At 38.4% G+C, this 26,930-nt stretch overlaps 1 protein-coding gene and 1 long non-coding RNA gene across 6 annotated transcripts in view; one reads left to right on the forward strand and one right to left on the reverse strand.

The window, feature by feature from the left end:
• Window positions 1-26,930, reverse strand: part of SEMA3A (semaphorin 3A) — a 411,783-nt gene that overhangs the window by 199,055 nt on the left and 185,798 nt on the right. The window lies entirely within an intron of this gene.
• Window positions 1-26,930, forward strand: part of LOC128852232 (uncharacterized) — a 120,417-nt gene that overhangs the window by 26,214 nt on the left and 67,273 nt on the right. The window contains exons 4-5 of one of the 3 annotated variants that reach the window (XR_008449947.1): window positions 388-451; window positions 5,273-7,842. This is a non-coding gene — a long non-coding RNA (uncharacterized LOC128852232). Of the gene's footprint in view, window positions 1-387; window positions 452-5,272; window positions 7,843-26,930 lie in introns of those variants that run through there. The other 2 variants (XR_008449949.1, XR_008449948.1) reach the window with 2 other exon arrangements.

Here is a 26,930-nt window from a genome sequence, read left to right on the forward strand (position 1 = left end):
TCTCACACAGAAGGTCATTCGCTTTGCATAACATACTTTAATATTTATTAAGCCATTGAGAGAGTGTGAAAATGACTCTATAAGACAGTGGTTAGATCAATCCCAAAGGATGTGAGACACCTGGGTTCCTGTTCCCAGTTCAATGAATTTTTAATTGTATTCTGAAAAGTGGAATGGCTTTAAGAGGAGAGACAAAGCCTGACTCAACTTCCCGGAAAGCAGATGATCTTCCTTTAAAACCCAACTGTTAATCAAGCAGAAGGAGTATGTAAGCCTTTTTTTCCATGTTTGTATGACTGACCTGACAGCAGGGCCATAGGATTTAATGAGATGTGATTATAATCTGTGTGTGATTCTGTGATAAAAGTACATCTTTCTGGTTTGCAGGGGAAGCTGATTGGTGAGTTTCGTTGCCAGTAGAAAGAGACAGCTGTGATTACTTTCAATACAGGTAAACATGAAACCAATAATTTTTCAGATGTCCGAATTGCAAAAATTTTGATTCCTAACAAAATAGGGCCAAGATGAAGAGTCAGACATTTTCACAGCTTCTGGAGAAATAGTTCATTTTGACCAATTCCTAGAACAGTAAATAATTTGTCTTGTTGTTCTTTCTTTTTCTTCAAAGAAACCATTCTTCATAGAAAGTAAATGTAGAGTTTTGTTTAAAGCAAATGAATAGCTTTTACCCATTCATCCTGTGAAATCTTTTTCTATGAACAAACATCTACAGTAGAAGGGGGTTTGAGTCTGCTTCCCTAATTCCTACGGTTGTGTACATCTATTCCATGACGGGATATGAAATGAATTAAATTCAGCATGTGTAACACTAGTGAAAGGCAATGAACTTTACATCAGGAAGGAACTGGATTCATGCTATATATAAGAGGAAGCAAACAGCCTTCAAGTCTGAGTTTCATGAGACACAAGAGGTATGCACCTTTTTCATTATAATTGAATGTAAGTGCTTGTATGGTTTTTAACAACCAGTGATTGCTCTTGTGGTTTTATGGCCTGGTTGTATGCCCACTGAAATCAACAGAATGAGCTGTGAAAGGCTTCTGAGCTTGCTTAAAAGTGCAGATCAGTGACACAGAACAATCCAGCTGCCTTATCAACAGAAAGGATTTGGACAAAAAGATGAAAAAGAAAGTTATAGAAAATTACTGAAGAAAAGGTGATTGCTTACAAAGTTTACAGTTTTTAAATTTACATGGTTTATACTTTCCCATGCTCCTTTTCCCATCAATAATCCAACCATTCATCTTCTGTGAAATCTAAACCTTCTGTGCTTCATGTTTTATTCATCCTAAGGTGCTTAATTTATACCAAAGGACAGCAGAGGGGCTAAGAGTAGCCTGTGTAAGGGGAGATGCCTTTAAGGCTATTATTCATGGCCTTTGATCTCAAGTTTTCACTCAGGAAACTTTGGTTCTGTGGGTAATTAGAGGCTGCCACTAGCTTTTGCTCTATAAAATTACAATAAATCTGAGGAAAGCCAAAGATCTTTGAGACTGTAGCTATGTTTCAATACCTACAATACTCAGAACAATTATAAATATGTTGTAAAACACCAAAGTTAATTCTTACTGAAGGCTAGTTAGTTGTTTTTAAATCTATTTTTTTGCATCGTAATTGATAAATCTTACCAAATCCCAAACTATTTATCACTGTTTATTCTCCACACCACTCAGTCTAACACCTAACAAACTATCTAACAAACTGCAATATGATGGATGAAGACTGACACTAAACTCAAACTTTCCCATGGTAATATATGTTATGAACTGTACACAATCAATTATTTAAGACAAAGCCCATGCTGTTTCCTTTTCTCCTAAAACACTGCTACATATTTAGGTTTTCAGCTTGAAAGCCCATTTTGGCACCAATAATGAAATAAATTATGTTTCTTGTCAGATCTCCCACTGGGTGGCGTGTGGTACCTCATGTACGTTCATTTGTCACCCTCAAATAGAATAATACTTTCTGCAGTTTCCCAGCGCAGATAACTGCCCAAGTGGAAGTTAATTAAGTCATTGGTTCACTTTGCTCCAGAGGATGTTAAACCAACAGTGCTAAATGAGATACTTACAGTACCACACCAGAGACACATCCAATTAAAACACTAAAAGAATTCAAATGTATATAGAGTTGTCCTCACAAATTACAGTAAAAAGAGGACTAATAGACAGTAAGCCATTCAGAAGGAAACATGGAACCAGAAATTAATTTTAGCGGCAGCAGAAACGTCCTTCTTTACAAGATCTGGATGGAAAAAAATCTGATTAAAAAATGTGAATTATCCCTTTTTCAAATTTGAGACTTGACATGACAGTTCATTGTGTTGTGTTTCCACTAGTGATTTTTCCACAGCAAACAATAACAGAATCCCTCCTTCTAGGTGGACTCATTCAAGTCCAAGGTGTTGACTTCTTTTCCTTAAATATGGCCTAAACTAACATTTTGCAATTTCTTATCTACTTATGAAATGCTTCTTTTTTTTTTTTTTTTTAATTTCATTGAAGAGAATACTTCTGTTTCTTCAACAGTTAAGGCAAAAAGTTTTACTTCTATAGAGAATCATGAAATAGTAGCCATGTAGTCTAGCATGCTTTTCTAGGCAGAACACAAAGTTCACCATGAGTTTTGGCTATTAATCGTGAGCACAAGGCTTCATACCCCTTACCAGTTTGATCAACTTTCAATAAAATAACAAAAGCAGGCAATAAATGTAGATATTTTGCTTTATACTTTACTATAATCTTTTTTATTTCTGACAGGAAAACTAATTGACTACTGGTAAATGGCTCAGAACAATAGAAATTAAGAACCTTCTGCTTCTGGGTTCCCAGTTCAAAATCATATTCCAGCATTAGCAAGAAGAAACTCTGCTTTGGTACAGAGTTTCCTCAGTGGCCCATTGGAATAAGTCTGGTGACATTTATTAAGCCCTCAGGGGCACATTGCAAAAGGTCCACTTTGACTCACAACCTCAGTAGTAGGAGGAGAGTAGGTAGCTACCCTCATGAAGCGTAATGAAGGATCTGTGAGGAACTACCAGTGCTAAAGTATAAGGAGAAATTTTTGTCCTGAAGACTACAAAATTGGCAAAATTCACACACAAAGAAAGGTAGCACACACAACTATCTTGCTGCTGTGTGATTTAATACACTGGCATAAGAGAATAATGGACCAATTTTGATATCTTTGGAGAAGTTTCCTGTTACATTCATTGGAAGTGAGGCAGGACGGATCTAGGAGTTTCCATTTCCAACTTCTATGAGACAACCATCTCCAACCAATATTATTCATTTTTTGTTACAGTGATTTAATGAGGAGTTGTCCTGAAGGGAGTAGGCTCATAAACAGAATGGGGAGGTGGCTACAATCAGAGTAAAGAGTCTGGTCCATGGTTGTACATAACTTGAAATGGCTGTTTTGAGGGGTATTGCACACGAGAGCTTGTCCTGTCAAAGAGGCAGGCATAGGGCTTTTCCATGCCAGATTCTGCCCTTACAGACAAAACTACTCCCCTGAGTAGATGATACACGTACTCATATACACATGGGATACACATGCACATATATTCATGTATAGCCCTTCAGGAATAAACACATTATAAGCCCAGAATACTTTGAAAGTCATAAACGTGAGCATGGGTTAAGACCTGTTAGGCAGCAGTGCAGAGGGTAATCCCTCTGAGTAATGCTTTCTGCAATGCGAGGAAGTGAAGTTACTCAAAGTGGTTACCTGGGACTGTGAAGTGCCATATCATCTGCAATAAGAGTCTTTATCTATTAAAGGCAACCTAGTTTAGAGGCAAAGTTGGTGCACACAGGAGGCACTGGCTACCTCACTTTTTCTGCATGACATTGAACAGACAAAGCAATTATTAAAAGTCCAGATTTGAATTTCTATGTCTTTGTCCAAACTGAATAACAAATATGTACAATGCAAATTGTGAATTGTTCACAAGCAATACCTGGCTGCTGTTTGTTAAATTCTCCCCAAGCCAGTGGGCTCAGTTCACTTTCATCTGGAAATGAAAGTATATTTGGCTGGTGCAAATGCAGGTTTTGCCCCAGAATGGGTGAGGGAGGAGTGGAGAGGGAGCTCAGATAGACAGCCCTACTGCCAGGTTTTTAGATTTCAGTTCTAGATTTATCCCTGATATTTCTACAGTCCATCTGTAGAATGTGGACAGGATTTCCTGCCTGTCTTGTTCATGTCACCTGGAAACTTTTCCAGGTATTTACTGTTATCTCCCTAAGTACAGTGCTTAACTCACCATGACTGGTCAAAACTGGTACTTTCCTACAAGAGAAGGTTAACTATGCAACATGAACTTCTCAAAATGACTATAGCAAGCACATTACTACATGTCTAAAAATGAAATACACATTTATGGTGAATGCCTCCAGATCATTTCGAAACTTTTCCAAGAAGTGTTGCAGATATTGTTATTACTTAGTAGAAGGGCATTTATGGACATGAGGTTATAATGAAATTAAATTAAAATAAAACCAATAAAGGGGGGGGGGGTATATTTCCAAGGACAGTACATCCTTAACAAAGACCTCAATGCTTCTATCCTCAGCACTAGGAGTTCAGGACTGCACGTAAGCTTTGATCAACCCTAATTAACTCTGGATTGGATCTGTGTCTGTGAATTGTTTATAGTATCTTGGCTGAAAGCAGTATGCTAACCAATACATTTAGGGAAAAAAAAATAAATCTCTGAAACAGAGTTTGACTTGCTGGATTAATGCTATGCCAACTAGTTGCAAAAAAAAAATAAAAAAAGAAAAAAAGGTTTAGCCTTAGATACATCGCTGTTCCTCTCATGAAAAAAGGAAATCCTTACAAATTAGAATTTATGACAGTGTTGCCCATATACAGTATTTCTCCTGGAAAACTCTATGAGAAGCCCTTGGTATTGCTGTGTGTCTAGACTATGCCCTGCAGCTGTGCCTGGAGCTGAGTGTCAAGCACTGAGACTCCAGTTGTTTTGAAAAGCCAGCTGGGGTGTCGGTGGGTGGTTTCCCAGCTGGCATCTTCTCATGACTTTTGGCTGAGAGTCCTTCTGGCTGGTCTGGCAGCTCAAGAGTTGAACGTGTGCTTGGGATAACATCATCTCGCTGCTGTGCTCAGCTGACCTTCACAGTGTTTTTATTTTGACTCATAGTTGCTTGTGAGGAATTTGCTTTTTCTGTCATTGTATAAATACACAGACAGACCCAGGCCAAATTCTGAATCCTTCGCTCTGCAGGCTCCGAGCCCAGCCACAAATCTGAGCCCTGGCTGGGATCTCCACCACACAGCGTTAAACAAATACAGTGGCTGCGCGGCTTTATAGGCACCCAGCTCTGACACCTCAGCAAGGAAACCCATTGGTGTACCGGTCGACCTGCCCTGCAGAAACATGCAGGGGGCTCACTGTCAGCTGACAAGATAGAATTAGACCAGCGAGATCTCCTCCTCTCAATACTCAGCAGAACTGACCACACTCTGCAAGCTGTGAGAAATCACCTATACCACAATGGCTCCTGTAGTTTTTACTTGTACAATGCCACCAATGCCACAGAAGGGACAAATGCCTTCTTGTGGGGGATTCACAGCTCCATTCACAGAAAAAACAGAGCAGAGACGTGGAGGGATCAGGCAGTTTTAGATAAACTGAAAGCAGGTACCGAACAAGAAGAAGATATAGGTTTCTGATGCCAAAGTTGACGTCTGTTTAATCACTGCTGTGCTTGTCCTCTCATTCCCATACATAACTACAGGCATCAGTGAAGTCATAACAGTGTTGCAGAAGAAAATCCTGAAAACACTGCTTTAGTCAAGACTTTTTGCTGCTCTTAGACAGGAGAAATTCCAGTGATGGATCTTACCTGCCACAATCAAGTCTGAGGATTAGCTTTACTCAACAATTTTGAAACTGTGATTCCCCAAAGTGCTGGTAAATCATCCGTATGCGGTCTCTGGTCTGTTAAACGGTATGATCTCATCAGTCCTAAATAGCTGGACTAAACTTTGTTGAGAGCTGACGACGGACTTAGTACAAAACTGTGGGTGTCACTGCCTTCCACAATACTGTAATTGAAGCAAGCTATGGGTGAAAGCTTGGAATCTCTACTACTGAAGAGAGAAAAGACACTCTGTGGTAATACCTACATTAAACGTTTGCCCTGGACGCGAGCTCTGGGCTCGAGTACGTTAAACTCACTGTTTTGGTTGTGGTATGAAGGCAGGTAGATGTCATGATGGCAGGCCATGGGAGATGACAATCCCAGCTACTAATGCTCTTGCCTACCTCTGAAATGTTCCTGCTCCACTCCAGACAGCCACTGGATTTCAGATAGATATCAGGAAGTCGTGTGTTTGACTTTCAGCGTTAATGGGCATCAGTTTGTCTCTGTGAGAATGCGGCACTCAGCAGTGCTGCACTTAGACAAAGTCATGAGGAGGGTCTGGGGCCTATGATGGTCTCACCTGAGTGGGACCTGCTCTGCTGTTTCTGCTTCTGCTTCTTAAAAGCTTTGTCTGGTCCTCAGAGCCCTGAAAGATTTTAAGATGTGAGCTTCGGAGCTCCTGCTTCTGTTTCCTTGTTTAACAAGGAATTGTGTTATGGCAAAATAGTATACTGCTATCAAGATTGAAAATAAAGACATGGAAGAATCCATTGAGAAGAGAAGGCAGAAGAGAAAGGACAGAATGAATGTAAATAGTGTTCGATTTTTGATTCACTGCTTGTGTTTCATACCCGCAGCAATTACAGAAGTTTAACTTTCTCACTGCAAATATAGTTACTGGTTTGATGTATAATATTTCTTTTATTTTCTTCTTTTTTTGCATAACATTGTTCATGGATAATCTTATTAAAACAAATCAGATGCTTGAGAAAACAAACAAATCAAAACCTATGCTTCAAATGATGCAAAAAAACACAGAAGAGATTGAAAAATGATAATTTTATACTTTTAAGTTGAAAAGTAGTTCTGGAAGAATGTTGCTGTTACAAATAATTCAAACACTTTCATCCAGAGAGAATTTAGTCAATATACTTCAGCCTATTTAAGCTAAACTGTTCCACAGAAACATCTCAATATTCATAATATTTTTAAATCAGAAGGTTTCTGAGGTCACTGTCTGGTGAGAGAAGAAAAAAAGAAAAAGAAAAAAAAAGTACTGAAAGCAGCCCCTTAAGATAGGAAAATATGTTTTACAACATTTCCAGCTTGGGGTGTACAGGAGATACTTCTGAAAGGTTTTTTGCTTTTATGTTTATTTTTTCTTTTTCTAATGAACACAAAAAACACTCTCAAGCTGTTTCCAGGAATTGGAGTTGTCCATTACATCTCTCTGATCATCTCCAGCTCATTATAACGTGACCTGTGGGCCTGTACGTTGCTGTACCCTGGAGTCCTACTGCTCCAAACATCTTAACTATGGACCTGTTGGGACATGAAGACTGGATGGGGCCTGCAGCAATTTTCTTTTGTGGAAAGCACAGGGCATAGACAGGGAGACCGGAGGCGCCTGCTGTACCATGCCACCTCTCTCAGCAGGGAGTTGGGCTGCTCCCAAGTCTGCATCTGAGATGTAAGCTCCATTTGCCATTCCCCCCCAGCTTTGTTTCAATTTGCATACACCTATGCTTGAAGAATAGCTGTACTGTGCATAAATGTCCTAACTGGCACATAAACAGGATGTTTATACATAAGCAAATTTATCCTTTGTTGGCTATTAGAGTCATTAGTCTCTTTCAAACACTTGAGTCATTCCATTCATGGAGCAGAAAGAGTACTGCTGACCTCTGCAACCCATCACAGACAAACCAGTGAGCAGCTAGCGTTGAATGAATAAAGCAAATTCTCACTTAAGAAAAAAATAATAACAAATCTATGTGCTTAAATTTGTTTATGTAAACTATTCAAAGAATAATAACTCATAGCTCAGTGAATAAACTATTTTTTTTTTAAAAAAAGTAGCAATGAGAGTGAAAATTGAGATCTTGGTCTGGAGCTTGTTGCAATCAACGGAAAGACTCGCTGTCAGTGGATTTTGGGAATGTTTCCTACTTTCAAGTGTGCTTGAAAAACTGCAATTTCTAGCTTTTCCAGCTATACAAGGAGGTGGACCATCTTTCCAAAATTCTTAGAGAAATGCAACATCCAAAGACAAGGAAAGTCAGTTTGAAGAGCTATATCGGTGTATGAAGGGAAAGGGGATGTGTGGGGAAATGAAAGAAAAATAAGACATTATTTTCTTCATGTCCCTGTGGAGTGGGATGCAGGACAGAGAACATAAATTTAGGCCTGTGCTGCTGGGAACAGGAGAGGTGTCAAAAATCACACATTTTGCAGTGTGTTCCTCTACAAGAAAGTCCTTTGAGAGAAAAGCCTCTAAGTGTGTGAGCAGAACCCGTAAAGTTTTACACCCACCCCCCCCAAAAAAGGGAGAATCGAGAGTCCAAACCTGCCACAGAAACCTTGACCCTTGGTTTAAATTTGTCTGCAATTCTTTTACAAGAAATAGCTTGGAAAATGTCTGCGTGCTTGCAGTAAAAAAGTTATAGATATAACTTTTTCATTGTAGCAAGCTGTTCTTGCCAGTGCCAAGATATTATTTTCTACACTCACAACAGCGTGTATATATGGTTTTAAAATACTGCACAGTAGTTTCATACCAAACTGTTCATTATTTATATATTTTTTCAAGTCAAAATGCATTCTGTGTGCCAAAACAAATGGAATATATCATATTTTAATCATTTTGCATAAATTGTGAGCGTTTACCGCAGCTTTTAAAAAAGTATTTTCCTCTTAACTACCAATTGATTGAAAAAACTATGCTTCTGGCACAAGACTGAACAATATTCAGCACAAATTACATTTCATTCTGTTATTAATAGATGTGATATGTGAGAAATGAAGATGTATGGCTACTTGTTCCTGCTAATAATTATAGAAATGCCATTCCTATTTTCCCTATTTTATATATGCTTTCTAGAATCTTTAGGTTGGATGTCTATGTGTTTGTGATCCCTTATCCAAAGGGCAAAATGACAATGAAAATAAGAGCAGCTATCCTGTTACAAGATTAATTTGGGAATGATAAATGAGTGTTTTTAGAATGAATTGCATAGGTTACCACTTAAACAGGTCTTGGCAGAAAACCAGCCCTTTTCCTCAGCAAAGAGGGGGGGGAAAAATGTAGAGAATGTATAAATGAGTTGATTGCCCCAGGATGTCTCTCTCAAGAAGGATTAGAGAAACCTACTGGGGTGTTTTTCTATCCCCACAAAAGCACTATTTGTGCTACAAAAGTTCACCCCGATAATCACGTTACTACAGAGAAAAAGAAGAAAAAAGATTTTCTGCTCCTGTACAACCTCTTGTAAGACATTTGAAGTCATAGGTGCCACTGAGTCATCTATGTAATGCAGGCTCAACCTATCGAAAGAGTGGAAGTGAGAATAAACTCTCTCAAAGACTCTTCTGCATAGGGAAAATCAAACAGTGTATTTTCCTGCTCACATTGAAACAGTACTATGAAATCAAACTGCACATTCCAGACACAACTTCATCAGGGCTGTGCAGGTTTTAACTGCACTTGGCCATTAGATTCAGGCTATGGTTGGCCCTGCATGTGTACTTTCTAAGAAAAAAAAATAGAGGAAGTATTCAAAGGGCAGCTCCAGGTCATACATATTCTTGTTCCTAAAGCTGTTTCTTCCAGTTGAGAGACAGGGATTTCTGAAATGACCAATCAGTTACGAGTAAGAGTCTAGTATGGCTTAAAGCCAGTCATGATATACATTTGATGAGATGGGACATCTGCGTTTCAGTTTGGTCTCTTTACAAGAAATTTATTGGCAAGAATAAGTCTAAAGCCTTGTTCGAGTGTTGCTCCTTCTGTGTGACAAGACAACTGGAATTTTTTTGGTGGAGCCATTCCTCTCTTTATTTTGTTTTTCTTGCTAAGAACAAGATTTCTTCATATTCTTAGCACAGGTATTTAATGAAGATGGAACGTCTTCTTCACTTTGATCATTGCACTTTTCACTCTAACCTCTCTGCACTTAAAACCCTTAAAACTGCTATAGCTGTTCAGATCAAGAGCCCAGTTCCTATCTGTGGAAGACATCAGTAGACATTTATGGAAAAAATATAAGAAAAATGGAAAGAGTGACAGGAGCCATCCTCCCAGTATTGTGTAATCAGATCTTCTGAGTGTACAGCTGCTGAGGGTCTCCTCCATGGTTTTTGCTTGAACGCATTTTCATTTCACTTAATAGGCTTTCTCAAAATTCAGTAGCAATGACCTCAAGATTATACTTTTTTTGCTGTGCAAAAAAGATGCTTTGTTAAAAAAAACTTCTATTACCTGGTAATTTTGTTGTTGTCTCTTAAACCTTAAGTTATGGGAGAGTGGCCTTTGAGTCTTCTTACATCCTTTTGTTTTTAAAGACTGGGCTGATCATGCTGAGAGATGACCAAACAGTGAAACCAAATAGAACAAAAATAAGGAAAAACAGAATTGTCAAAAACACTCTAAGGAAAAATACTGACAAGAGAAAGAGTGGTGATAGGCATATGTTTATAGATGAATAAAGAGATTTTTCAGTGAGAGAGCTTGAAATTAGTCCCAAATAACCTGAACACAAACACTGTCTTTTGTGTCTTTTTTTTTTTTTTGTCTAAACAACCTGAACACCAACACTGGTCTACGTTCCCACTAGATATTTTATTCATACTAGAGAGCTCTGTTCATTAAAATTCATACATCTACAAACAAGCAAAACAAAAAGCCCAAACCAACTAAACAAACCAATTAAATGTTGATGCATAGCAGAAAAAAAAAGGAAAGATTCCCTCCTCAGCCCCAGCTGTTCGTGTTTATATTCACTTGGCAAACACTTGAAAGAGTTTATATCTGATCTATTCATGAATGTCTAGGGGGGAAAAATGGATCCCGGATAGATTCATACTGAGATATTGCTATAATTCATGGCAATCACAACCATCTTGATGACATATTCTGTTTCTGTTATTCTGTGTTCGAGCTACAGTATGTGTTTGCGGATTGGAAAAGACTGTTTCTTTCAAAATGACCTGTGTGAAAGGTTGCCAATCAGTCTAAGGACATGGTGCATACCATAAGAAGGCAGGGAAAGCTACATCTATTTTCTAAGTGGGACAGTGGCATGCTTGTGGTCAAGCCAGGTGCTACAGGAACACTTTTCTTAAAAATGAGTGGAAACATGGCCTCTGTGGAACACCGTGACCGCCCTTCACGCACCAGTCTTCGGGTAGCAAAGTACAAGGCCAGCTACTCGGTTCCACTTGCACAATATATGCAAATGGATGAACTGACTTGGATTTATATATGATCAACCTGGTGCTGGTGCTCAAAACTCAATCCAAACAAAATAAATAATTTCCTTGAGATCTGAAGAAAAAGTAAATGTATCCATAAAATCATGACTGTGAACTATGATTCTGCCACTTACGTTTGAGTGTTGAAGACAGCAGTCAAACTTCCCATTGTGATGCAGACCATTAACTGCCAACAGAGAAATCTGTCTATGTGTAAAGTTCTCTGGCATTTATGCTATCATCAGATTTGTAGCCTGACTTTAAGATAAAGAACAGTGAGACTATAGGCACTTCTTGGGGAGACTGGAAAAAAAAAGTTTATTACTTCTATTTTATTTTGCAATTCAGGAGTAAGACAGCCTCATTCAAAGCCCAGTTAAGCAAAATATTATATTCCAGTTGCTTTCATTGAACACTGAGACCTAGAGTCCTCAGAGACTCAGATATTACACACACTAAGTATGATACAATGCTTGCCTCAAGAAGTTTGCATTATAAAATTCTGAATGATTAATGCATAATTCACACTCTTTTTAGGCCTACAGATATCAATGCAAATAGTTGCCTGAAAACTGAAGATATTAGCAGCATCTGGAACCAGAAAAGGCAAACAAAAGAATAACTACCACTCACAGATTTTAAGTATGTGAACAGAAGGATTGTTAAATCTAGTCATGCAAAATCCTGTTTCCTATCTAAATTTCACCTTTCCAGCCCAGCTCAGATGCAGATGCTGATGCTGTCATCCTAAAAAAAAAAATGAAATTCTGGTTTGAATACTCTGAGTTCTCTGATTTTGTTTACACAGAATCATAGAATGACTTGGGGAGGAAGGGATCTTTAAAGATCATCTACTCTAACCCCCAAAAGAAGGAGTTTTAAAAAGGAAATATATCTCCAAGGAGACAGAGGACAATTATGCAGGGATGTGAACAGTATGTCACATTGCTTAATGTGTTATGGTCCAGAATCAACGCAGTTATGGATGGATGGATGGATGGATGGATGGATGGATGGATGGATGGATAGAAAGACAGACGAGGCATGTATGGAGACACAATGTATTTCCATCCCCGTATCTGGTAGAGTTAGGTTGGACTACACTGCTAATTACAAGTTGCTCTCTTCAAAGGATTAAGAACTACGAAATCAAAAAATACTCAAGAAATCCTATTAAACACATTGCAAATGTTTTCCTGATTTTGCTTTTGATTGTTTGTACTTCATACTGCAAATGATGCATGTCATATAGATGATAACCACTTGCAAAGAAATGCCACATACACCGTTGGCCACTCAAAGCAGTTTCCTTTTCTCTGTTTATTTGTTTTTCTTCTCTCTTTTCTTTCTTTTTCTTTTAATAACTATTTTTCTTGTTTTAATGCTGCTTCTGGCAGCTGAAACCAAGGCACCTCAGTCACCAGAAAACAAGTGGTTCTGATTTCTCTTCACTGTTAGCTAGATGTTTGTGGTTTTCTATCCCTGGTTGTTAAAGTTCACTCAAAAGCAGCTCAAGATAAAAATCCAAAGGCTCCTTTTACATTATCCATTCTTAATATTTTCTCCTTTCACAATAAGAATTTTTACTCCAGCTCTGCAGGGACTAAAACCAGATTGTGGTCATCTCTGAGCGCTTCAAGAGACACAAGAGAGATCTGTGAACTATCAGCTAATGAGATGGAAGGAATCCTGAGCCCTCCAAAGGATTATGAACTTGCCTATAGATCACAGCAAACTACACTGCTGTATTTTAGAAGTAATGGTTACAAGAGGCACACACATCCTATTGCACAGGCACAGGCTACACAATGCTTGCTTTTGGACTCCAACCATCCAACAATTATTCACATCTTTATCACTTTGAAGCTGAATTATTGAGCAGCCCTTCATCTCTGACTGTGCTTATAAACCACTCTGAAACTACTGATATTTCAGTGTTAGATGAAATATTTAATACAGAAACAGCTTTGTCTTTGATTCGCTAAATATAAATTGGTGCTTCCTAGGCTAAATTTTTTATGACTTTTTTGTGATGGAAATAATAGTTGGGGAAAACTAGCCTTTTGTGCAGTGCTATCCCATGAGAGACAGAAGGAGACAACAAAATAGAAATAAACATGCTTTCTTATGTAATGTTTATCAATAACTCTGTTACTGAAGCTCAAAAGGCCATAATTCACAAGTACTGTCATTAAGAGGTTTCAAGGATTAAACAAGATCTCTGAAAATCAAGATTTTATGTAAACAAATAGAATAACTATTGTAAGTTCAGACATTTGAAAACACAGATATTGTCCATTGACCTTTGGAAGAATATGACTTTGAAGTTATCACTTGAAGAAAGGACTTTTAATTTCACTTGGACTGCCATTGGATTTGGAGAGCAAGAGCCTAATACTGTGTCTATGTGATGTGCCCTCTCAGCGCAGTGTTCCCAAGGACTTCAGCATGGTCTTGTTTTTACAACATCTCTCACTACCCTTGCTCAAGTTACTAATTCATACAACAACCCAATGGAAAGAATTTGTAGATCCCTGTAAAGTTAGTGGGAAGTCCAAAAATCCCCCTTTCAGCTGCATCCTTTGAGGCCTGTGCCCAGCAATGGAGTTGAACACACAAACTCCAAATTTATGAAAAAAGTTGTCCCACCAGCTCAGTGATACTAACAGTGACAGAGCAATTATTTTACTCAGCTTGTCGCAAATACCTGGAAGCAAATATATCTACTAAAACTGTTTTCTGCTTAGAAACTAGATTAGACAGAACAGTATTGCTCTTTCTGAGACTCTTTTTGAGTCTGGGTGGATTGGGTAGCTACTCAAACCCAAGGACTGGAATTCTCCACAGAAAAAACACAAACCCCAGAGTATTTAATTAGCATGAAAGAAATATTTTTTTATTAAAAAAAAGAGATCTGGATGTGCAAACTTAAGTGATTCGATTTTCTTTATTTTACGTTTATTAGACACTGACGGAAATCTATCGGCTTGGTGAGGTGACTTGTGCTTTTTAAGAGATGGTGGGAGTACAGTCACTGTAATTGCCACTATGGGTTTTATATAGCCTGCTCTAATACCTATTACACTTATGATTTGTCTTCCCAACCTACAGAATGCACGTTTACTGTCGGTATATTAAGAAAACATGTAGATATAGAAGGAGAAGAACCTTTAAGAGTGAATAAAAATTACCAGCAAGATCTTAGCAGAAGCAAATCCCCTTTGTACAAGACTTGGAGCAATGAGAGTACTAAGAAACTTATATAATTGGACCAACAGTTTGGAGTTTTTTTCCAGCATCTGGTTGTCACTTAAACGACAATGCAGCTCCGATTATATTTTATAGGGAGTAATTTCATTTTTATAGTTTAAGAATCCTTTGGAATTGGTTTGTGAAAGGAAATAAAAAAAAAAAAAAAACAACAAAAAAAAAGAAAAGGATTGGCTGGCTTCAGAGCCTCAAAACAGAGGGTGAGATCAGAAGGCGCAACCCGGACTGGCTGTTTATAGTGCCTGCTACTGAAACCGTTAATTCAAAGCAGCTCCCTGAAAATATCTATGAGTCTTATCCTCCCTGCCCTTTTAAGGGGAAAGAATGAAATCCCAATGAATTATTGGGGAACAGTCCAAAAGCCTCATCTCTCCTCTCTGCACAAGCTAGTATGTATCAGGAATAAAGACCTCATGTGACAAAATTACTTTCTTCTTTTTCTTACTAAATAAGTCCTCTCTTATTGCTAGAATAAAGGACAAATATACTGTCTCTTATCCTGAGTGCTGCTTCACACTCTGATTTCATGCTTACAGGAGATGGATGTCCAGCTTATATTGACAGGAAAATCAGTGACAGTCAGTGTTTACTGACAGTAGCCTAGTTTATCAGCTCGCATATCAGACATCCAACATAGGTCCGCAGTGAAAGTTTGGAAAATTTCTTCTTTGGGATACCTGAGTGTAAAACTCATGTGCAGTTCTCAGAGATGTAGATTAACTCAAGAAATGGGCCCTGCTGCTCAGATAACTTCATCCTGTGAAACAGCATTGCCCGGCACATCCTATTCTGAACTAAGTTTTGTATACTATAGCAATTCACAGTGGTCTTTTACCTGGACAAGGCAGCTGCTGGAAGATGGGTTCAGCAGGAGGAGGTGCACTAGTGATGGGAAGTTTACAGGGTAGTTCAATAGCTCTTTTCTCAACTGCCAGAAGTGAGATAGTGACAGCAAGTTACAGTTTGAATGTCACTAAATGCTACTACCCCTGGCCAAGCTAAATTATCTTCCAGGCTAACCTTCAGTTACATTCAGGTTAAATATAATTTGTATTTTAGGACTGTACGAAGAAAAAGTGTTGATAGAAATGTGATATAAAACTCTTGTGCCAGGTATGATTAAACAAGTTGAGCTTGTGCAGGTTTCCTAACTCAGATGCAGCTTCACACACACTTTGGATATCCTGCATTTAGAGGTGAAAGGCATAAGACTCTATGCTAGGCTGGCATGGCACAAGAAAAAGGATCTTGCCATTGTGATCATTATGTGATGGAAATATTACTTATTTCTGTTCACATATCTAGTTCCCTGCTTACTAATAAAATAGTGTCATTTATGTCCTTCTTGTGTCTAAGGAGCCAATATTAGAGTATATATAAATCACACCACATTCCAGTAGTCCATTTATTTGGGGGATGGAAAGGACATTTATTTAATTAAGAAAGTGGCATAGTACACTGCTGTTTCGTGGTCATCTGGTGTTTTAGTATTCAGTATTCAGATTCAAATGCTCCTGAATTGTAACAGAAAACACATTTCCACCAAGCCTTCATGCTATCTTCTCTCAGACAAATCAGAAAATACTAGACTGGTATTTTCTTTTAACACACAAGCTGTAATAGTTGCCAAACTTGTCTTCCACCCATTCAGAACCTCAGACAAATCAGTGCCCCTTTAAGTGGCTTTACCTGTGTTTTCATCTAGAACTTCAATGTTTTCAAAGAAGCTCTTCATGAATTATTAGCTCTGTTCTAATTGCACACTGCAACTTCAGAGTTTTAGGCGAAGAACAGTCCCATTAAATTTGATGAATATCCATTGCTTTAAATTTGGAGCAAGACAGATCAAAATATGTTCCTTCATGCACTGGCTGCGGTTAATTATCAGAGATTCATAGATATTTGTGTAAGAGTACTATTTAGTCTTTACCATTTACAGTAATGTTTTGAGAAGCAAGAGCTTGATTCATCCTTGTGCAACCCCATTTATATTACTGGGAATCCATTACATATTTTTTGTATTTGAGCATTTTGGCTCTGTTGACAAGCTGTTTTTATTGCTTTCTCTGCATAAAAAAGTTGGGGTTTATTTATTTTTTTATTATTATTACAGAAGATACGTTGCAAATTGCAAGCTCTTTTACAAATTGTAAATGCGATGGTCTCCTATTCTATCCCCTGATGGTTTTGTCTTTAAGCCTCCCAACAAGCTTGAACAAGATAAACATTTCACAGGATACAGAGAAGTCTTTGAAAGAGTCACCCCTTGTTTGGAGGTGTGACACAGGATCACAGAAATATTTCACCATTAATTTTGCAAAGATTCACATCTGTACAGGAGCTATTCAGTAACATTCCTTCAGGGTACAGAGGAACCATTCTGCAAGTTTCTTACATAATGATAAAATTAGGTATGCAATTCTTCATTTGGGTTATCTATAGAAGCCCTTTCAGACAGACAAGTTTCAATAAACACTCTATTATTGCCTGCTTATAGAATTAGAAGAATTTTTTTCTTAGACTTTCTTTAAACTCACCACCTTTGTGTTTTTCAGCTTAAGAGCAACCTGTAGGGGATTCAATAAAGACTCTGTTTAGACCTGCAATGTACTTGCAGTGCTCACACTGCAAGTAAAAGCTATTTACACTACTACCTTCCATTTTTGAGGAACAGAAATAAAAAAAACTACTAGCAAAAGGCAGGTCTCATCCCATCACATGGTGTAGGTCACTGGAAGGCCAAGTTTGACAATTCATCTGTGATATAACCTTGAATGGAGAAGAGTCAATTCCCCATCTTGCAATTTAAGTTTGGAATGGCCAAATCTGCATTCCCCATCATACTGCTCTTCTACATAGCCTTGTCTTTTTCTGCCAAGCCACTAAGTAGAAAAAGCTAAGGCGTAATATTTACAGGCACGTCTCCAGCACAGTGTAAGGCCTGTCCTGCAAGGCGGCTTGCAAAGTGATGACAATGCTGCAAAGATCAGACACTGAATGGGGGCTGTGTTGGGAACTGTGAAGAAACTGATAGAGATTTAAACGTTGACACTCCCCAAAAGATTTAGGTGAAGAAGTCTGGCACGAACTAAAACAGACAGATGCATTTAATGATTGCAAAGAGGCAGGGAACTTTTTTCTTACAGTACCTTTTTTGTCAGTGAGGGTTAAAGCAAACAGTCCTCCATGATCCCACTGTGTAATTGCTTCCATTTTGTTTAGGCAGTTTAACCTCACTTTAACCCCTCTGACTACTGTTCAAGACGAAACAAAATGACTTTGATGATCTTAGACCAGCAATAATAATAAACTCCTCTGGTGTTGTAAACTTCTTTGTGTTAAGGACAGAGAGACTGATTACTCCTCCAAACTGTTTGTGCTGTGTGATTGATAATGACCAGTTGAAATTCCCCTCGCTTTCCCCTGTGTACCTCCTTACAAGGGTGATTTAATTCACTGGCACTTGTGAGGAGTTTACCTCAAGGCATGGTGAGGGTTCAAAGGCACAGTTATGAATGTCTTTCTATAGACATGTTTTGGGGGCAGAGCCCTCTGAAAGTCTCCTCACTGTGTAACAAGCTGGGAGTTAGATCCTCGGCTACCAGAAATAACTTCAGTGAAGATGTATTAGTTTTATTAAAGCTCGTTTTGGGGTGCAGTTAGCCATTCAAAAAGTTGTCCCATTCAGATTATCTCATCACTTTTTTCTGGCATCTCCAGACCACTCAAACTCTGTCACCACTCAAACCATCCATACCTGCAATTCCAGCATGACAGCATGCTCTGCAATTACCACGAAGTGCAAGAGTCGAGGAGACTGACATGCTGAGGCAAGAGAAGTCATTTAAAAATATGCAGAGTAAACACAATGCTGGGTTAAATTGACCTGATTTGCATTTATAAGTGAGGTAAGGTGAATACAATTATACTGTGGCTGTGGACTAAAGGTCAAATGTCATGATTTTTAATTATAAACATGCTACCAGCAACTCAGCAATGATGTACAGATCTGGGAGGTCATCCATTCAGTAAAGTTTTAAAATCCCTAAACTGACCACAGACGTGCATAGTAGAGGCAGAGAGCAGAAGGGAGAGAGAGTCCCCTCTAGTTACAGTCCATGTTTCAAGTTTGCTGGGTTTGGAAACACATTGTTAGCCATATTTTATGATAAAAATGAATTTTCTGAAGTAAATTCCCTTTAAATTAATGTTAGTGCTACAGATGACCTGTATTTTTATTTCAAACCCAGAAACAGGTAGGTTTCTTTTCAAAGGCTTCTGCCATTATGACTCCTTGCCTGCTGCTGCAGGATATACCCACTGCTTTTGAATACGAGTGGTCATAATTTTTGAGATGAAAGAAACATGCAAGAATTTTTCATAGGCTACAAAACTAACCATAAAAGAAAAAATATTTGCTGTACAACCATCTAAGTTGGCCCCTTGTTTAGTTATTAGTGGTATCTAGTCGCCAGACATACCAACATGTAAGACATTAAAAATAATGTGGAAAAATGCTTGTACTCCCACTGCTGATGGATCCACATTGACCCTACAATACTGCTGAGTGCCTGGTTCTGGAATCAGCCTACCCTGGGCTAAATTACATTACTTTGTGGGGCATTAACTCTGCACAGTTGAGTCTACTGAATCATTTTAATCCTAGATGGACTGCTGTTAACTCCTAAAAACATTATCAGAAACAGAAGACATTCAAAAAAGCAGAGTTTAATTTTTTTTTTTCCACTTTCTTTCAAGGAAACTCTAGAAATGTCCATGCCTGGTTTTAAGTTTACATTTTCTTACATGTTTTAGGGTTACCAGGCTTTAGAAAGGTGAGAAGTCTGAAATCTAAAGAGTGTATATTCCTCAGCAAGAGAAAAAATATTTAAACTGTCAATGTATATGACACAATATTGATCAAATTTGAAGTACATAATCCCAGAACAAGAGGAATCCTGGATCAACCTTTTGAGTGTATCTGTTTATGTACTCTGTTTACTGGGGAAGGCTATTCTGTAAGCTTTTGCCTTCCACTTGGATCCGGCAAGTTACGAACTTTAAAATCAGATTTATGCCTGGGGACAACTCTCTTCTTTTGAGCACAGAGTCAGGTACAATAATTATTTCGCTGCAAAGCGAGATCAATTAATTATTTGAATTAGTGTTCCCACAGCTGTAACATTCTTTACCCGGAGCTCAGGCAGGTACATAATTCTTCCCTGCCTTTGAACACTATCAAAGGTTTTCACTTTTAGCACTTTCTTTAAAACCATAGTCCTCATTGATCAATACAAACATGAGTAAAAGCAACAGCTCACTAAGTAATGAAGAGTCTGAAGAATATGATGTTATTTCACAGTGGTAAGGACCATCAACACCCTGGAAATCCACCCCTGGAGGAAGGTCCCTCAGCAGACTCTTCATTTCAAGTGTTCTTTTTGCAGTATCAGATATATTAAACATGGTCCTTCCATGATCCAGATCTGGATCCTATACTGATGTGACTTCAGAAAGGTCATATTTTAGGTGTGAAGGAGATGTCTGTAATTTGGTCATCTTTGTGATGATTTCTCACACTGCTTCACACATGTGTCATAAGCCTCTATGATAAAGTTTTCATACAGGTGGAAAAGATGTTTTCAAGCAAATTCCTTTCTCGATCTGAACATCTATTTAAATGCAAGCAGATTTTCCCCCCCAAAAACACCTAACAAATTAAAACATCTGCTTCAAGGGACTCACAAGTTTATTGCTGTCATAACAACCTGACATTTGACATGCTGTATTTTGCTGAATTAAAGCCACAGTACACTGTACTCCAGAGAAGCAATGATGGGTTACAGTTTGCTGTAACATCTGCAGAGTACAAAACACATGTTTGCTCTCAAGTTCAAAGAGCTCTTGGAATTATATTTCCTGAAAAAAACAAACTGGAAGATGGCATATGCTTAGCTCCTCTTTTAGTTTTATTTATAAATTTGTTTGTGAGACATAAATATATGTAATTCTGAACCCCAGAAAGTTTTCCACTGAACAGAAACATTAGCAAGCCAGGCCAGGCAAAGGATCCTTGCTATAACCTTGTGGTCAGGGGGAAAAAACTGTGTTAGGGGAAAGAGGAGACAAAGGGCTCGATAAGCACCACCTGAAGTGCAATCCTAAGTAGGGCTTTACTGATGGACCAGGGAAGAATTTAATGCATTGCTGTTAGTGGCTTACTTGGATGACCTGCTCGCAAAAAAGAGACAATTGTAACTGTCTGCCGCAAACTGCTCTCTGCAACTCTTATGTAAATTGTGAGATACTGTAGTTCCTCAGGAATGGAGGCCATGTAAGCATAGAGGCAGAGGGATGGAGGCAAAACCACAAAGGGGGCAAAGTATCCTTTTACTTTCTTTGCACATAATGTTTCTCAGAGCACTGCTGTCTCAGATACTAACGACAAGATAGAAGGATAAAAATATTTAACTATTGCTAGATACTTCTTTCCCTCTCTGGTATCTCCATACTCTTTCATGAATCAAGGAGTAATGAGGGAATGTTGCTTGCCACCTGTGTCTGCCGTTAACTCCCAGAAGCCAGTACTCGAGTAATCCTAAATTACTGAAGAATTTCTAACAGAAGAAACCTAAAGTAATAAATGTCAAGCACACATCACTGAGCTAGGTTTTGGGAGGGCAGGGGTTTTTGTGTGTTTTATTTTAGTTTAGTTTGTGTTTTTTATCATAAGGCTGCGCTAGAATTCTTTGAAATGTAAGATTTTCCATGAATAGTCTCTACGCACTTTTTTTTCTCTATTGTATATTAATGAAATGCACTATCTGTTTAAAAGTTTGCATATTGACCCAGGCATTAGTTAAGTAGGGCTTCTGTAAATGGGAGAACTTTCTCAAGGATTCTAGAAATATTACATTCTAAATTTCTGTAAATTTCTTTTGGTCTTTTGGAATTTAGGCAAAAATTTTAGGGAGGTACTGGCGTAAGCTTGTAACATCTATATTCTTGTCAAAGTATATGCACAGAGTTTCAATGACATCCTGCTCTATGATCACACATTTTTGTATAAATGTGTGGCACCTTCACGGGAAGAGAATCCCTTCAAGGGATGACTGGAGGCCTTTTGCTAAGTTTTAAAACACTGAATGTTTTGGTTTGCACAAATTGGTTACAACAGCTCTGTGTGTGTTGACTTAAAACAGAAAAGCAGGAGAGTACAACTAAATAAAAAAAACAAAAACAAAAAACAAAAACGCTTAAAAGGCATTAATTCCACAGTCTTATGCTGAGGCAGAACTCACAGTAGCTCTGTCTCCTCTAACCGGCCCTGGAAATACTTGAAGGGATGGCAAGCTCAGAAAGAATAATATGGTAGTGACAACGTGTTACATAGAAAACAGAGCGTAGACAAAAGCAAACAGGTTGACAAAGCACAAGGAAGATTTATGTTCACATTGTGGATACAACATTTTGACGGTACCTGTTGTGCCTTTTCTTTGCAACAACTGCAGGCAGCATAGCATGCTGTGTTGTGACTTGGCTGACATGGCAGGAACAGCAACTACTTTAACACTGATGCAAGATAAGGGGAACAGCTGCTCCCATCTAGACCCAAAGATACATTCCTTTTTTCCTTCCTTTCAAAAGTCACTCTCTACCTCTGTTCTGTCAACACTCCCCTACTAAGGGTCAGGAAGAATTTATTCCACCTCTTTTATCACATACATTCATATGTAGCACTTCATTTACTGAGGTTTTTTTTTGGGGGGAAGATGATAACTCTTAACTCCTAAAGGTTTGGAAGACTGGATCTTCTGATCATAAGCTCTGGCTCCTAAAGGTCAGATGCTGCTTGCTTAGTTATGTCAATTTTATTACGCTCACCTCACTTTCCATGTACAATGGGCATTTGGTGATTGATGTTTCATAATGGGACATTCCTACTGAACTCTAAGAAATTCTTTCCCTTCATTCAAGAGTTCAAAGGAAAGAGAAAAATTGAAACAGAAATTGCATGAGATTTATGTACTGTACAGTGAGAAGCCAAATACTTTCCTGTTCAACACAGTTATCTAATAGCAATTGGGAACAGCATGTGGAAGCTGACTTCGAGTATTCTTGACTTGAAATCACAGTCCATTTTTACAAAACAATGGAAGATAAAGGGAATAAAACTCCAGAACATAGAATCTTCTAGTTTGAAAGAATAAATTAATTACGCTATTTAAAGCAATACCATTGCAAGATATCTTTACATCTATAAAGCAATTCATTCTTTTGGAGTCTTAAATATGAAGTTCATGACAAATTTCCATTTTCTACCCATTGGGTTTTGAGTTAGTCACAACAGGTATTTCTTTTTGTCTGGCTATGGCTGCTAAAAGCTGCATTCACAAAGCCAGCTTTTTGATATCATTTCTGGAAATGGCAAAAATTAGTATAATTCATTTATATATTCTCTAGAACAGATATCATCATAATTTCATCTGACCACTTGCATTTTCTGATATAAGTGCAGATTCATTAAAAGGCCAGAACTAATTAACAGTTTTACCAAAGTAGGAACAGAAAGATATTGTCCCACTCTGAGTCATTCTTTGAGGAAATGTATCTATTTTTCACGGAGTCCTAGAATCATAAAATGGTTTGGGTTGGAAGGGACCTTCAAGATCATCTAGTTCCAACCCCTCTGCCACAGGCAGGGACACCTCCAACTAGGCCAGGTTCATCCAAGCCCCTTCCAGCCTTGTCTGGAACACTGCCAGGGATGGGGCATACACAGCTTCCTGGGCAACCTCTTCCACTGCCTGACCACCTTCGAGTGATTCCTTACAGCTAATGTAAATCTAACCTCTTTCAGTTTAAAGCCGTTACGCCTTGTCTTATCACTACATATCCTTGTAAAAGTTCCTCTCCAGCTTTCTTGTAGACCTCTTGTAGGTACTGGACAGTTGCTATAATACCTCCCTGGAGCATTCTCTTCTCCAGACTGAACAAGCCCAATTCTCTCAACTTGTCTTCAAAGGAGTGGTGTTGCATCCCTCCTATTATCTTGTTATCTCCCTCAGAACTCACTCCAACAGATCCATGTCCACCTTATGTTGGGGGCCCCAAAGCTGGATGCAGTACTCGAGGTGAGGTCTCTTGAGAGTGGAGTAGAGGGGCAGAATTTTTTTTCCCTTGAACTGCTGCTGGTCACACTTATTTTGATGTAGCACAGGATACAGTTGGCTTTCTGGGCTGTGAAAGCATTGCCGAATCATGCTGAGTTTCTCAGTCACCAACACCCTCAGGTCCTTCTCCTCAGGGCTGTTCTAAATCCATTCTCCGCTCAGCATGTATTTGTGCTTGGGCTTGCCACATCTCATGTGCAGGACCTTGCACCTGGACTTGTTGAACTTCACGATGTTCTCATGGGCCCACCTTCAAGCCTGTCAAGGTCCCACTGGATGGCATCCCTTCCTTCCAGTCAGTTGACCACACCACATAGCTTGATGTTATCAGCAAAATTCCTGAGGGTGCAGTCAATCCCACTGTCCATGTTTCCAACAAAGATGTTAAACAGCACCGGTTCTAATACTGACCCCTGAGGAGTGCCATCCATCATTGTTTCCATTTGGACATCAAGTCTTTGACTGCAACTATCCATCCAATTCCTTATTCACCATGTGGTCCATGCATCAAATCCATGTATGTCCAATTTAGAGGCAAGAATGTCACGCAGGAGAATGTTAAGTGCTTTGCACAAGTAGAGGTAGATGACGTCAGTTGCTCTTCTCTTGTCCACCAATGCTGTAATGCTGTTGTAGTAAACCACCAAATTGGTCAGGCATGAATTTCCCTTAGTGAAGCCATGTTAGCTGTAACCAGTCATCTGCTTATCTATCATGTGCTTTAGTATAGTGTCCAGGAGGATCCATTCCATGATCTTGGTGGATGCAGAGTTGAGACTGACTGGCCTGTAGTTCCCTAGGTCTTCCTTTTTTGACTTTTCAAGAAATTTTTGCTATTGTAAATGTGGTGTTGTATATCCCCCTTTTTCTGAAGAACTGTTCATGAGTGTGTGAGCTTCAGACCACCAATGTCTCAGTGCTGTCATAAATGACATCTTTGAAGTTTTTAGAAAAGGCTTATAAGTGAAGTTTAATCAAGAGTATTGTTTATTTAAGTACCTGTAAAGCTAGACCTTTTTTTCTACAAATAGTAAAAGGTTTGTCAGTGCTGTCCCACCTGTGTTCATCCTGCATTATTTTTCAGCACAACTTATTGTAATGCCTATAATGTTTGAAATGACTATATTGAACTACACATAGAGAGACCATGATTTATATTCTCTCATTCCATATATTCCATAAACACTTTAGCAATGTGAATTTCATTTCCAGGACAAGTGCTACCACTTAGTTGCAAGCACTGTATTTCATTCTCAAACATTTTAAAACAGCCAGTAAAGAATTGAATGAGAAACTCTTAAAAATACTTCTTTTAAGAGGAAAAAAGAGTCTGTGCATTTTGATCATGTAAGAATACAAAGGCTTAGGTGTTTCTAGCTTTCCAAAACACACTCACGTACCTCTAAAATTTTACTAAAAATTGTGAGGATGATGATGTGTTTTAGGGTCTGGTTGCAGTGGGAAACAAAGCAGAAGATAAATATTTGAAAGAGATGGTCAAAATGATATATCCGTTAAAATAAGTTACAAAGGCCTAGGAACTCTGCCATAGTCTGCCTCACTACAGTAACCTAGTGTCTTTCAAAATAGACTTAGACAACGTGTTTGACTCCTGTCATAGTGACTGCTTTCTTACGTTCTTGCCAGAACTACCTGTGTTTTGTTTTGGAAGAGATTTAAATGTCCACACTGTTCAAAACCTATGAAAGCAGAAGGAATATTTCCAGAAGGAACAGAAAGCAGTGAGATTCCTCATGGTTTCCAGGGGATTTATTTTATACCATGGGATTAATCTAGAAGAGAGCTCAGCTTCCTGACCCCAGCAAAGACAGAAGAAAAATCTGATATCTGACAATAATATGGAAAGATGACCTAACCCTCTCCTACGAAAGAAATAATTTTTCTCTGCTTAAGCTGCTATCTCCCTAACATAATGAGATGAATCCATGCAGTTCTCTTTTATGAGAGCTGGCTGATCTAAAAATATCCCACACCCACCTTCTCAGGAGCTCCTGTCCCTCTAAATTCTTTCCTGTGTATATCCAACTATGACGCTAACAATTTGAAAGCTTTTACTAAATAAAAGCAAATAAATATCCAACAGTTTTATGCACTATTTTGGTAAGATCAAACGACTTTGTTTCCTCGAGGAACTAGTGGCTTAAAACAGCAGATTTCAAGAATCTCCATTCATAAAAGAATCTTCTAGTTTTAGCTCCTTCTCCTTAGCAGTTTGTTCTGGATGATGTCAGCTTGTTCATGGAATAAGAGAAAAACGTCTAATGGAAGTGTGTATTGTCTTAAGGGAATATATGAAACATAAGATCAAGGTGAATACTTCATTTTCTGCCCCTTAAAAACTGGGTTTTTTTGAGAGTAGGCATTGTGTTCTTAATCTTTGAATATTCACAGTTTAGGACCTAACAAGAACCTTACATATCTCTTTGGTGTAACATTTTTTTTTTTTCCCAAAAGAGCAGAAATTAAAAAAGCAAGATTTAGAAAGAGAAAGAAAAATAAAAACTGGAACTGACAGTGCTCTTTCATACCACACAGTGATTTCTGCTATGTTATGCTGACCTTGGTCACAGCATAAAATGCCTCAGAAACACAAGAGCTATTAACAAAGAAAACTTGTCTTTGACTAAATCAATGAATAGCCCCAGGACTGTCTCTCATTTGTTTGTGTGTATGTGGTTGTTTGAGTTTCTAAAGCTTGTTTCTCCTATAAGGACTGATTCTTCTATAAGGATTGATGTTGTGTACCAGATTTCCTCTATTCATCATGAAAATACTGACATGCCATTGTCACACACATAAAAGAACCTACTTAATCTAACCAGCATTGAATTCTCAACCAACTAATGCTGGGTGAGTCTCATGGTTAGAACAGAAAATCAAGAGTCAAGTAGATGCCTGGACTGAGTTTGAATTGAGGCATTGACTCACTGCATGACCTCGCTGACAGTCTCTTGACCTCCATGTGCTTCAGCAATCCAGCAGTATCACTAGGGGAAAGACAGGACCTCACTCAATGCCAGATGCTGTCCCCAAGCCTTTTAGGTTAAGGTACAAAACAGTAAAATAAGCATGAAAGGAAACA

Source organism: Cuculus canorus, chromosome 1 (genome assembly GCF_017976375.1).
Source record: "Cuculus canorus isolate bCucCan1 chromosome 1, bCucCan1.pri, whole genome shotgun sequence".
Taxonomy (NCBI): Eukaryota; Metazoa; Chordata; class Aves; order Cuculiformes; family Cuculidae; genus Cuculus; species Cuculus canorus.